Source organism: Chenopodium album, chromosome 5 (genome assembly GCF_948465745.1).
Source record: "Chenopodium album chromosome 5, dcCheAlbu1.1, whole genome shotgun sequence".
Lineage (NCBI taxonomy): Eukaryota > Viridiplantae > Streptophyta > Magnoliopsida > Caryophyllales > Amaranthaceae > Chenopodium > Chenopodium album.
In genome coordinates, this window is record NC_137838.1 from 63,797,234 (window position 1) to 63,810,367 (window position 13,134).

General features: G+C 39.0%; 1 long non-coding RNA gene and 1 other non-coding gene across 2 annotated transcripts; both read left to right on the top strand.

Moving 5' to 3' along the window:
* Window positions 1–1,728: 1,728 nt before the first annotated feature.
* Window positions 1,729–2,133, top strand: LOC145630855 (uncharacterized). The gene is made up of 3 exons (XR_014112281.1): window positions 1,729–1,798; window positions 1,881–1,952; window positions 2,050–2,133. It is a non-coding gene; the product is annotated as an uncharacterized LOC145630855 (long non-coding RNA).
* Window positions 2,134–9,298: 7,165 nt separating this feature from the next.
* LOC145633327 (small nucleolar RNA R71) lies at window positions 9,299–9,405 on the top strand. The gene has a single exon (XR_014112659.1). It is a non-coding gene; the product is annotated as a small nucleolar RNA R71 (small nucleolar RNA).
* Window positions 9,406–13,134: the final 3,729 nt, after the last annotated feature.

A 13,134-nucleotide genomic window follows, 5' to 3' on the forward strand; every position in this document is an offset into this window, starting at 1 on the left:
TAGGTGAAAATGGTTAAAATAGCTTCTACATAACCATAATAACTATCATGCATATACTTTACTATACACTAATATTGTTTTATGATTGCTTTGACAGGTGCTTATATCTCATGGCGGACGATCATGATCCTCGTTTGGTAGAGGACATTGACGATGATGAGTATGAGGACGAGTACGAGGATGACGACTCCGATGATAGTGATGCTCCTTATGATATGAATAAGGAGGATGACTTGGGTGAGCCAGAGGATCAGGCTCAAGATGAGTTCGAGCGTAGGCTTGACGATTTTGAAATTTTAGCTGAACATGCACCGGCCATTGAAAATACAGCACGTGAGATTGTTGGTGAGAACCCGACTCCTGAAAGTCAAGGCCAAGGACAAGATGAAAACAACACAGGTGGTGGAGGGGGGGAAAAGGCACCGGCTGAAAGAAAAACAAGGGGTCCGACGAAAAGCTTTAAGAAACCGGGTGGTCCCATGGTCCTGGAGTATGACAACAAAGGCCAACCCGGGCCCAAATGGCGTCGACAATATGCTAATCAAGTTGGCTTATGTTCGCGGAAAATCCCCATTACACTTTTAATGCGGCAAGTACCTCCGGGTTTGATTCAAGCATTTTGGGATGATACAAGGGTAAGTGTATTTTTGGCACATTTAGACAATTTAAGATACCTTAACCTTATGATTGTTTTTAAATAGAAACCAATAATCGGTTTTAATTTGTGCTTGCAGAGGCAGTTTTCTATTCCTAATGATCCCGAGAAGAAAAGGGTGTTTGTCTCTTTATTAGGGGAAAGATTCAGAGGCTTTAAGACCAAGTTGACTAATCGGTGGATCCATAAGAAGAAGAAGGTGCAAACAAAGAAGAAGAATGCCAAAGAGGATAACCGTCTCCCGTGGCAAATATGGCCGACCGTGTCAAAAGATGATTGGGAAGAGTTTGTTAGAATGAAGAGTCAAAAGAAAGCCATTGTAAGTTTGTGTAAATCTGATGTCAATTGAATAATAGCTTGACACTTTTTGTATTAATGAAACTAACATTTTTTGTTTTGTAGGAACTTCGAGAGCAAAATCAAGCGAATGCAGAAAAGAAGGAATACGTCCATCGTATGGGTCCTAAGACTTTTGCTGAAAAGAGACCTGAAAAGCGCTTCAAGTGGCATCGAAGGAATCCTCTAGTTCCACGATCACTACCTTGGTGAGTCGTGCCGGTGATTTCTTTTGTTCTCTCCATTCGTTTGATAAGAAAACCGGAAAATGGTTCATCAAGGGTCCGGAAGCCAAAAAACTGGCGGATAAGCTAGTAAGTTACCTATGAATTGTTGAAATTAAGTCACTTTTGCATCTAACCATTAACTGTTTTACTGACCTCATTTTTCCTTATGCTATAGCTTGAGCACACTCAAGAGATGGTGGAGGGCAAATTTGAACCAAGTATTGAGAATGACCCTTTCACCATGGCTTTGGGAAGGCCATACCATCCAGGACGAGTAGTAGGTTCGGGAGGGTCATTGCTTGGATGGAATAAGGTGATGGGTCTCGAATACACAAAATCGGGTACATCTCGAGCCAGTGTTAACTCACCGGGGGAGTTGGATGCCAAGGTGGCATCAATTAAGGAACAAGTAAGCAACGAGTTAGTTGGTGAATTGAATGCTTGGGCGAAGCTGATGAACTTACCGACTTTGCCGTTTCTCACTCGTACCCCGGTCGACTCATGTTCTGAACCAAAAGAACAAGGAGAAGGTGATAGACATGGAGGAGATGAGATACGTGGTGAAGATGTGCCACCTCAGGTAAAAACAACTGGGTTATTAAAAGTTTTAAAATACCGAGTTAATTGAGATTTTAGGTGCAATGATTGATGTACTGTTGTAGGTTCCTACTCCTACACATGCGGACTCGAGGGAGCTTGAAAATCCAACACCGCATGAATTTCCAGAGTTATAGGTAATTTGTAACCCTCTACCTTAATGAATTTTTTTATATCTATGCTGTTGTAAAAGTCCTACTTAACTATCTTCTTTTTATATATTTACTTGTGTAGGAAGACACCCGGTGTGCACTTCTAGCCCCGGGGCATGCAAATAGTACCGTGTTGAGTTTGGTGGCGTATGGTAGTGCCTAACCGACGACGGGTGCTACGGCGGGGCCACATCATTACTCGGTTGGGATCGATTCAGTGGTTGCGAGGTTCGAAGACATCCCACTACCCGTACCGATAGAGGAGGTTGAGATAACAGCACTTTGGCAAGCTGTAGGTAGCTTCGTTGATTGGCCACGTGCATGGGTGAAGTTGATTAATAAGGAGGTAAATTAGCTACTCACTTGACTATTTATAAGTGTTTGTCATTTGAAATTACATAAAAATCGCCTAGTTCAAATTTTTTTTTTTATAAAAAAATAAGCAACTTCCGCCGCACCGGGACACCCGAGGGAGCCGCCCCCGCTGCCGGAACAGCAAAGACAGCCCCAACGAGGCCACAGCAGCCCCGACAGGTGGCTGCCAAGGCTGTAGCAGCCACGGCAGGTGGCTGCCAGACTGCTGCAGCCTCGGCAGCAGCCTGCCTGGGCTGCTGCAGCCTCGGCAGGTCCTGCTACAGCCATGGCAGCCGCTTGTCGAGGCAGCAGCAGCCCAGGCAGGCTGCTGCCCAGGCTGCAGCAGTCTGGCAGCCACCTGTCGGGGCTGCTGTGGCCTCGGCACGGGCTGCCTTCGCTGTTCCGGCAGCGGGGGCGCCTCCCTCGGGTTTCCCGGTGCGGCTACCGTTGCATTTTAAAAAAAAAAAAAAATTTAAGCAATTTTCATCATTTCATAAAAAAGTAGCCATTTTGAGCCGAAATGGCTACTTACTTGCCTTTTTTCTTCATTTCTCAACTTATAAACTCCTTGCATCTCAAAACAACTCATAATCACATATTTATAAGTGTTTGTCATTTGAAATTACATAAAAATCGCCAAGTTCTAAGTTTTTGGGTCCAATTCATCAAAAAAAGCCATTTTGACCCGAAATGGCTACTTACTTGCCTATTTTCTTCATTTCTCAACTTATAAACTCCTTGCATCTCAAAAAAACTCATAATCACATATTTATAAGTGTTTTTCATTTGAAATTACATAAAAATCGCCAAGTTCTATGTTTTTGGGTCAAATTCGTCAAAAAAAGCCATTTTTGAGCCGAAATGGCTACTCACTTGCCTATTTTCTTCATTTCTCAACTTATAAACTCCTTGCATATCAAAACAACTCATAATCACATATTTATAAGTGTTTGTCATTTGAAATTACATAAAAATCGCCAAGTTCTAAGTTTTTGGGTCAAATTCATAAAAAAAAGCCATTTTGACCCGAAATGGCTACTCACTTGACTATTTTCTTCATTTCTCAACTTATAAACTCCTTGCATCTCAAAACAACTCATAATTACATATTTATAAGTGTTTGTCATTTGAAATTACATAAAAATCGCCAAGTTCTAAGTTTTTGGGTCAAATTCATAAAAAAAAGCCATTTTGATCCGAAATGGCTACTCACTTGCCTATTTTCTTCATTTCTCAACTTATAAACTCCTTGAATCTCAAAAAGACTCATAATCACATATTTATAAGTGTTTTTCATTTGAAATTACATAAAAATCACCAAGTTCTAAGTTTTTGGGTGAAATTCGTCAAAAAAAGCCATTTTGAGCCGAAATGGCTACTCACTTGCCTATTTTCTTCATTTCTCAACTTATAAACTCCTTGCATCTCAAAACAACTCATAATCACATATTTATAAGTGTTTGTCATTTGAAATTACATAAAAATCGCCAAGTTCTAAGTTTTTGGGTCAAATTCATAAAAAAAAAAGTCATTTTGACCCGAAATGGCTACTCACTTGCCTATTTTCTTCATTTCTCAACTTATAAACTCCTTGCATCTTAAAACACCTCATAATCACATATTTATAAGTGTTTTTCATTTGAAATTACATAAAAATCGCCAAGTTCTAAGTTTTTGGGTCAAATTCATAAAAAAAAGCCATTTTGACCCGAAATGGCTACTCACTTGACTATTTTCTTCATTTCTCAACTTATAAACTCCTTGCTTCTCAAAACAACTCATAATTACATATTTATAAGTTTTTGTCATTTGAAATTACATAAAAATTGCCAAGTTCTAAGTTTTTGGGTCAAATTCATAAAAAAAAGCCATTTTGACCCGAAATGGCTACTCACTTGCCTATTTTCTTCATTTCTCAACTTATAAACTCCTTGCATCTCAAAACAACTCATAATCACATATTTATAAGTGTTTGTCATTTGAAATTACATAAAAATTGCCAAGTTCTAAGTTTTTGGGTCAAATTCATAAAAAAAAAGCCATTTTGACCCGAAATGGCTACTCACTTGCCTATTTTCTTCATTTCTCAACTTATAAACTTCTTGCATCTCAAAACAACTCATAATCACATATTTATAAGTGTTTTTCATTTGAAATTACATAAAAATCGCCAAGTTCTAAGTTTTTGGGTCAAATTCATCAAAAAAAGCCATTTTGACCCGAAATGGCTACTCACTTTGCTATTATAAGTGATTGTGAGTTGAAACTTATTATTTCTCAAACTATTTCAGATTTCCAATGGAAGAAAAACTTCAAAGAGAAAGAGGGTGGAGAAGCCTAAAAGAATTGATCAACCTAAGAAGAAGCTTAGTGAACAACAGTCCAAGAGTGAACAAGCGTCGAAGTTGCACTCTTCGAAAGGTTCACCCATGCCACCTACTCCGATTGTTGAAGACATTGTTCTTCAATCGCTCTCTACTGACATGACCTTTCTTCACAACCGTGCTTGTCATTTGGTCGATCCCATGGAAGTTGCACTTCCTAAGGCAATGTTCCACTATGATGAGGATGCAATTGCATGGATCATTCAAACATTCATGAGGTACTTCAATGCCTACATAAAGTTCATACTTTTTTCAAGTTATTCAAATTGATGGTGATTATCCTACATCTGATAAATTAATCAATGTTCATGCACGCAGAGCACTACAGGAGCACTTAATTGACACTGATTCTCCTTGTAAAGTTGGGTGGTTATGCCCCGAGCAGTTATCCACTACTAAAATCATAGGCAACCCCCATGACATGTTGTACTATGTTGAACAGAGTATAAGGGAATCAACGCGTGCGGGAGACAAGTTCATATTCGCCCCATGTTATAGAGAGTATGACTAACCATGTCAAATTCAATCGATTTGGCCTCATTATATGTTGACTCCTAAATATTAATTACCTTGTCTATTGTGAACTTATGTAGGGAGCATTGGAGCCTCATGGTGATTTGTAATTCAACTAACACAATTTATCACCTTGATTCAGCTCGATCATCGGAGAAGTGGCTCGTGAAGTCTATATTGCAAAAGTAAATATATATAGCAACCTATAGTGATGATTATTGCTAATAATAACTAATTTAGTAATCATATGACTAATCAAATTTGATTGTATTTTTTTATACTACAGTGTTATGAAGAAGCTACATTGTCGTGCTCCAAAGGGTCCAACATGGAAAACACCGTTGGTAATTTACATGATATTATTGTGATTATCTTGAAAATCTATGGTAGTAAATATTTGCTCATTTCCTTTGCATGTTTCACTGATGTGATTTGTTTGTCATATGCTAGTGCGCACAACAAGAGAATGGACTTGATTGTGCTTTGTATGTGATGAGATTCATCCTTGACATTGTGACTCATTGTACGGACACTCAACAGCTTGATGAGGTAAGTCCTAAAACTTCTTGAAATGCTATATTGATGTGATTTCACGCCTTAGACACTTAATATTACCCAACAATGGCATGTTATGAGAAACAAAAAAGCTATTTCACAAGAAAGGTAGAAAATGGGCTGAATAGAAGTCATATGGGTCATGTTAGGGCCATTTTGTGTTAATATGCTCTTTTGATGTGATTTCTTTTCTTATACACATATAACTAGATAATATTGACATGTTATGAGATAAATAAAGTTCATTTAATAAGAAATGTAGGAAATGGGCAAAGTAAGGTCATATAGGCCATATTCGGGCCATTTTGAGTAAAAAGCGTCGTAAACCTTAATAAAATGCTCTCCTATACAATTTTAGGGCTTACACACATACAACTACCCAACATTGACATGTTATGAGAAAGAAATAGTTCATTTGATAAGTAATGTAGAAAATGGGCTACATAGAAGTCATATAAGCCCTATTTGGGCCATGTTGAGTAAAATGCGATGTTAAACTTCTTGAAATGCTACATTGATGTGTTTTCTAGCCTTAGACACCTAATATTATCCAACAATGACATGTTATGAGAAACAAAAAGGCTATTTCACAAGAAAGGTAGAAAATGGGTTGAATATAAGTCATATAGGCCATATTAGGGCCATATTGTGTTAATATGCTCTTTTGATGTGATTTCTTTCCTTATACACCTATAACTAGATAATATTGACATGTTATGAGATAAATAAAGTTCATTTAATAAGAAATGTAGGAAATGGGCAAAGTAAGGTCATATAGGCCATATTCGGGCCATTTTGGGTAAAAACCGTCATAAACCTTAATAAAATGCTCTCCTATACAATTTTAGGGCTTACACACATACAACTATCCAATATTGAAATGTTATGAGAAAGAAATAGTTCATTTGATAAGTAATGTAGTAAATGGGCTATATAGAAGTCGTATAGGTAATATTTGATTAAATACATATTTTTTGCCTAATTAATTATTTTTAAAATAATGTTTTTGTATTTCAAGTTTTGCAAGGTCCAAAAGGATGGTCCGTTGACAATCAAGGAGCTTAATGAAGTTCGTGACATGTTGGCGTCTTTCATCACCTTCAACATGTAAATGGCATGCATTGTAATTGTAAATTATTTATGGTAACTTTTGAACTATATATATATAACTTATTATTCATTATATATGTGTACTTACTATTATTTGTATATGTAAGCAACTTTTTTTTTTTTTTTTTTGTATTGCGTTTGGGAATATTTATATCTATATATATATATATAATTGAATTCTTGTATCTAATATTATTTTTGTATATAATAATTAATAATATTATTATTAGTTATTATAATAATAAAATTATTAATTATTATATTTAATATAATTGCTGGAATTACAGGGTATTATTATTGCAGGTTTTTTTTTAAAAAATATTATTGCACGATGGAAAAAAAAAACGAAAAAAAAAAAAATTATACAAAAGGCACCGGTTAGGCAGGAAGCGGTGCCGAAACTATCCACCACCCAAAAAAAAAATGGCGGGAGAGCAGTATTAGGCACTGGTTAACCGGTGCCTATTCCACCCTATGGCACCGGTTAACCGGTGCCTATTAAACCCTATGGCACCGGTTTTGAACCGGTGCCAAATAGGGGGTTTTTGGCACCCCTCAAATAGGCAGCGGTTCAAACCGGTGCCTTAGACCGGGTTTGAACCGCTGCCTAATGCGTTTTTTCTACTAGTGAACAACACAAAAACAAGAGGAAGAAATAAAAAGGTTCACAAATGAGGCATGTAATTCAAGTAAATCCCAATCGTCATACAAATGACCGTTGATAACAACATCAACGATCCTAGGTTCCTTAGAACCAATGCAAACAACCTCGAACCATTCAAATTCTTCCTAAACTAACCTTAAACTAAGCACTCAAAGAAAAATTAAAAGAGTGAAAACAAGAAAGGTCTCACCGAGAGGTTGGCTTAAAAGAATAATGGAGCATAAAATCGAGTTCACCAAATGTCACTTCGCTCCAAGCATCCAAAATGCAACCTACAAGGCAAGACAAGACATAAAAGAAAACATTAAAATAAAACAAAGAAAGAAAACAAAAAAGAAAAAGAAAGGAGGGGGAGAAAAAGGGGTAGAAATCCTCCGGGTTGCCTCCCGGGAAGCGCTTGTTTATGGTCTCTAGCTTGACCCTTCACCTCCTTCAAGGTGGAATAAAGAACATCACCCTCGTCAACTTGAGGATTGAATCATAGATCCCCCCAAGCTTGAGAACTAGCACTCCTTGAGGTCTCAAATCACCTCAAGGGAAAGGAGGGAATGAATCAAGAGCCAATGGTGGCTCATCTTTTCTTTTTCTCTTCTTCTTGTCGTTTCTTCTTCTTTTTTCTCTCTTCTTTCTTTTCCTTCTAAAAGGGCGATGAAGCTTGGAATCCTTGATATTAGGAAGGGCAACCTCACCTTCCTCAAGAGAGCCTTCAAACCAAGCGGGAACTTTAAGAAAGTCATCATACCTCATTGTCACCTTACCATCACATGGAGGTAAGCTCTCATTTTCCATCACACCATCGACCACATCAACTCTACATACGCTCACCGCCATAGGGCTCTTCAAAACAACATTCTCAACTAGCATACAAGGGAAGGGAACCGGGCCTTCAAACTTGTTTGGTTCACTAAAATCTAATGGCTCCTCATTTTCTTCTTGAACCTTCTTCTCAACCACATCCTCCACAACCTTGTCTTCCTTACTTTCATCCTACTTGCAAGTTTCAAGATGATAAGCATATGAAGGGTTAGTAGATGATTGTAAGGGGAGTTTTGCGGTTAAATGGAGAGAAGAAATGTTGGCTAGTTGGGAGTCAACAACTTCATTGTGAGATTTGATCTCTTGGAATTGTTGAGTGAGAATTTGACGTTGTTGAAGAATTTGGGTTTGTGTGTGGTCGGGTGGGGATTTTTCTTCACACGCTTGAGGATTTTTGTCATGATGTTGACCTTGAAAGTTCCCCATTTGGATGGAAGGGTAAGAAAAATTTTCGGTTAGAGGATTGAAAAGAGTAGGAGTTTTCTTGTTTTGGAGGTTGTTGAAGTTGTTGAGATTGAGCTTGGGTTACAAACTCTTCTTCCCTCAAAGTCAAAGCCTCACCTTTCTTGGGATTGAACTCTCTACAATACGATGCATCATGATCCGTCCCACCACAACAACCACATGAGAAATCAATGATTTGTGACGGTTTTGAACCCAAGCCAACACTTGAGTTCAACTTGGAAAGACCTTCATTCAAGAGTTCAACTATGTGCTTAAGTTGACCGACTCTCTCCAACTCATAAACATCACCTTGCTTTCCTTGGGACCTTCTTTGAACTCCCCAAGATTAGCTAGTAGCCACCTCTTCAATTGTAGCTTCAACTTGGCTTTGAGGGATCTTAATCAATTGGCCGCTGGCACCCGCATCTAGATTGGTTCTTGAAATTGGCTCTAAGCCATCATAAAAGAATCTCATGAGCAAATTATGGTTGAATCCATGGTTAGGACATGCTCTAATCATATCCTTAAACCTTTCCCATGCTTCCCCAAGAGTTTCATCCGGTTCTTGCTCAAAAGAAGCTATCTTCCTCCTCATTTTTGCGGTTTGCTCATCGGAAATGAACCTCTTGAGAAAGGCCTTCGCAACATCTTTCCATGTGGTGAGAGAGTTGGGCTTCAAAAGCTTGAGCCATTTCTTTGCTCTTCCGTTGAGAGATTGCCGAAAGAGATGCATACGAATGTAATCTTGGCTCACTTCATTTGTTTGCATCATTGCACACAACTCAAGGAATCGTTCCAAATGCTTAATGGGGTCTTCACTTGCACTTCCGGAAAATTGCTCAACTTGTACCATCCTAGCATATTGTGGATGGATTGTGAAATTAGACTCGGTTGTTGGGAGAAGTATACCACTCGTGAGCTCATAGACTTCCGGATTTCCAAACTCCCTAAAAAGAAGTTCATCCTCTTGTCTTGCCATATCTCTCTTTGAATACAACAAAGCTAAGCACACGATTAGAAATGACAAGTAGAATTAAAAAAAAGCAAAATAATAAAAAGAAAGCAAATAAAATGACTCTAACAATAGCAAAAATAAATGCTAAACAAGCCGCCTCCCCGGCAACGGCGCCAAAATTCGGTCGGCTAAGATAGGTCGTTAAACTATTAACCCTAATCAAATTTATTATTTATAACGCCTAAACATACACTAAACTAGTTAGTGGCAAGTAAAGGGTCGAACCACTAAGGAAGCTCACTCGTCCAACATCAATATCACTAATGCAAGAGTCAAAAGGGGAAATGTTTTTGTTTATATATTGGATAAAAAGCACTAAAACTACGAATAAGCAAAGATAAAGATGAATAAAATCAAGAAAGAACAACGCTAGGGATACGGGGGTGTCAAACATGACTAGAAAGAGGGAAATAATGATAGTTATCAAGAAGAACATGCCAAAGAACACAAGATCCTACCTAAACAATTCATTCTCATGCAATAGTCTAGGAAAATCAATGAAAGAAGTCCATGCTAATTAGGATCATTCTCATGCATCCTTTTAGACACAAGCAAATCAAGAGAATAAAGAAACACAATTCATAAAGCTCAATTTTAACAACTCCTTCTCATGCAATCATTAAAATAGAGGTGATCTTAATCTAGTTCAAATCACTTTCATGCATTTAAACTAGAGGGAAATAAAATAAAGTGTAACAATAATCTCAAGCCATCAAAAATCATATCTTTCATCAATTTAAGGCATGTATTCAATCCAACCATCATCATTCATCCAACATTCAACACATATTTTCCACCCCCTTCCCCTAGCTAAGAAATTAGCCTAGAGAAGGGAGATCAATCATAATAGCAAAACCAAAAATAAATTCAAGAAACACAAAACAAAACATGATTAAGAACAATGGAAACAATAATAAATAGATAAACTAAAAGGATAACAAAAATAAGCAACAATAAAGCAAATAAATAAAACTAAAGGAAAGGATTAGAGATTACTAGAGAGAGAATTAATGAAAGATGAAAACTTGAAGGAATTTCTTGATTGGAAATTAAACTTGACCAAAATTGATTATTTGGAAGAAAATTGAGCAATAATCTACTTTATCTCTCTAAAAACTATCTAATCTAACCCTAAGAGAGATAAGCTCTCCTAAAACTAACTAAGAAATTAGAATAATGGATCATTCCCCTCATTACCCCAAAAATGGGTATTTATACTAAGCTAGGAAAAATAGAAAACTAAAAAGAAGGAAAAAAAAAAGTAAAAAGGGAAATAAAGAAAGAAAATAAAAATAAAATAAAGAAATAAGAAAAGAAAATAAATAAATAACTAAAGAATAAAAGAAAAGGGGAAACTAAAGAAAATAAAACAAAAATCCTAAAAATGCAAAACTATCAGACCCTCCCCCGATTCTTCCTTCCTCTTTAACCTCGGCTGCTCTGTTCTCCATTGAAGCGCATCACCGCCGCACATCACATCATCAATGGCTATCAACGAACATCATCTTCGATCTGTAATCTCAACCATTCGATCTTATTAAATATCATGTGCGAAGCTCGTGATATGGTTCAATATGAACCCAGAAATGCGCGCCCGCGAAGACATCACGCATAGGTCGCGCAAATGCTACTGCCTCAACTCTGATTTTGGACTCCATTTGTGCGCCTTCTGACAGTGCTGCGCGGCCGCGAGTAGCTCCTATCGAATTGGGGATAAATTTGGGTAATTAATTGCCAATTGCGAGGCTGCAAATTCCGATTGATGGGAGATTGTTGCGAGGTGAGAACAGGGTGTGTGCGCGGCGGTGGCTGGTGCTGCTGATTTGCGTGGTGAAGGGGGCAGCAATGGTGGAGTGCGTGGGTTTTTTTTATGTTGCTATTGGTGTTGGTGGTGTGTGGAGTGAGATGCGTGGCTGCTCTGTTTGGTTGAAATAGGGGAGTTGCGAAGAGTGTGTGGGTGAGTGGTTTGGTGGTGATTAATGGTGGTTTTGGCGGTGGCTGGTGTATTAGTGTGATTGAAGGTGTGTGGTGGTAAGTGGTGGTGTTGCGTGTTGTTGCTGCAGTTGCTGTTGGTTGCGGTGGATGCGGGGGAAGGTGATTGTGGTGGTTGTGTACGACTGCTCTACTGCTGGTGTTATAGCTGTTGCGGGGTGAAGCAGGGGAAAATGGTGGCAGTGGTTGCGAGTGGTTGTTGTTGTTGTGGCTGGTAGTGTTGCGGTTGGTTTCGATTTGGATGGCTGATGGTTAGGTGTGAGGTTGTTGTTGTTGGGTTTGGTGAGTCCGACTCACCGCGGAAACAAACCCCTACAGAAGGAACCACTCGCAATAATTAAAATCATAAAGCATAAATAAATAATCACAAAGAAAAGATAACGAATCTTACCCTCGAAGCGAGCTTCGCCCAAAACCGGGGCTCTTACTTGAAAGCTACGAGCACGTCAAGCGCCGCACCTCCGACGGTATCCACCCACAAAAAGGCGAACACAACTTTAAGGTCTACTACCTGGGGGTTAGAGAGGTCCGACCAAAACCCGAGTGTTATATGAGTTTAAGAGTTTTCCCAATATTATGGAATGCTCTTTTTAACTCCCACTCAAGCATCATTTCCAATGCCCAAAGTTGGGTATTTATAGGGAATGATGGAGTATGAAAATCTCTCCCATCAATGTGGGACAATGAGATTTTCACATTTTATTTTAAAGCTAAAATAAAATTATTAAGCAAACTAGTAATAAATCAACAAGTGTCAAACATACATGAGAGAGTAGGTGAGGACCACTTGGAGATGGGGGACTAAACTTGCTCCCCACTCTCTCCCTCACCTTGTGCCACATGGCAACCCCACTTACTCCCATATTCCAACCTTCCCCTTATTCACGGCCCTATGGCCCGAGCCAAGCCACGAGCCAAGCCCGAGCCCGGCCCGCACCCAACCTGCACCTGGCCCGAGCCCAGCCCGCACCAGCTGCTGCTGTGGCGTGGTGCGACTGCAGCTGCTGCCGTGGCGCGGCGCGGCTGCTGCTGTGCCTAGCCGCGGCTGGCCGTGGCTGCCAGCACGGTGCGCCGGCTCGTCTTGCCCCTAGCATTCGGATTCTCGGGGCACTGCGATGCTAGGGGTATGTTCGGGATTTTTGTTAATTTATTATTATTTTGTGCGTCTCGTCTTTTATCATTTAGACTCGACTTCCGACGATCGGTTTCGACGCTCTAAGCTCGAATTACGGACGTCTAATTATTTAACACTCGGGCGACGAATTAATTTCTTCCAAATTAATTCGTCGAGTTGGTTCGCATATATTTGCTTGGGTGTGA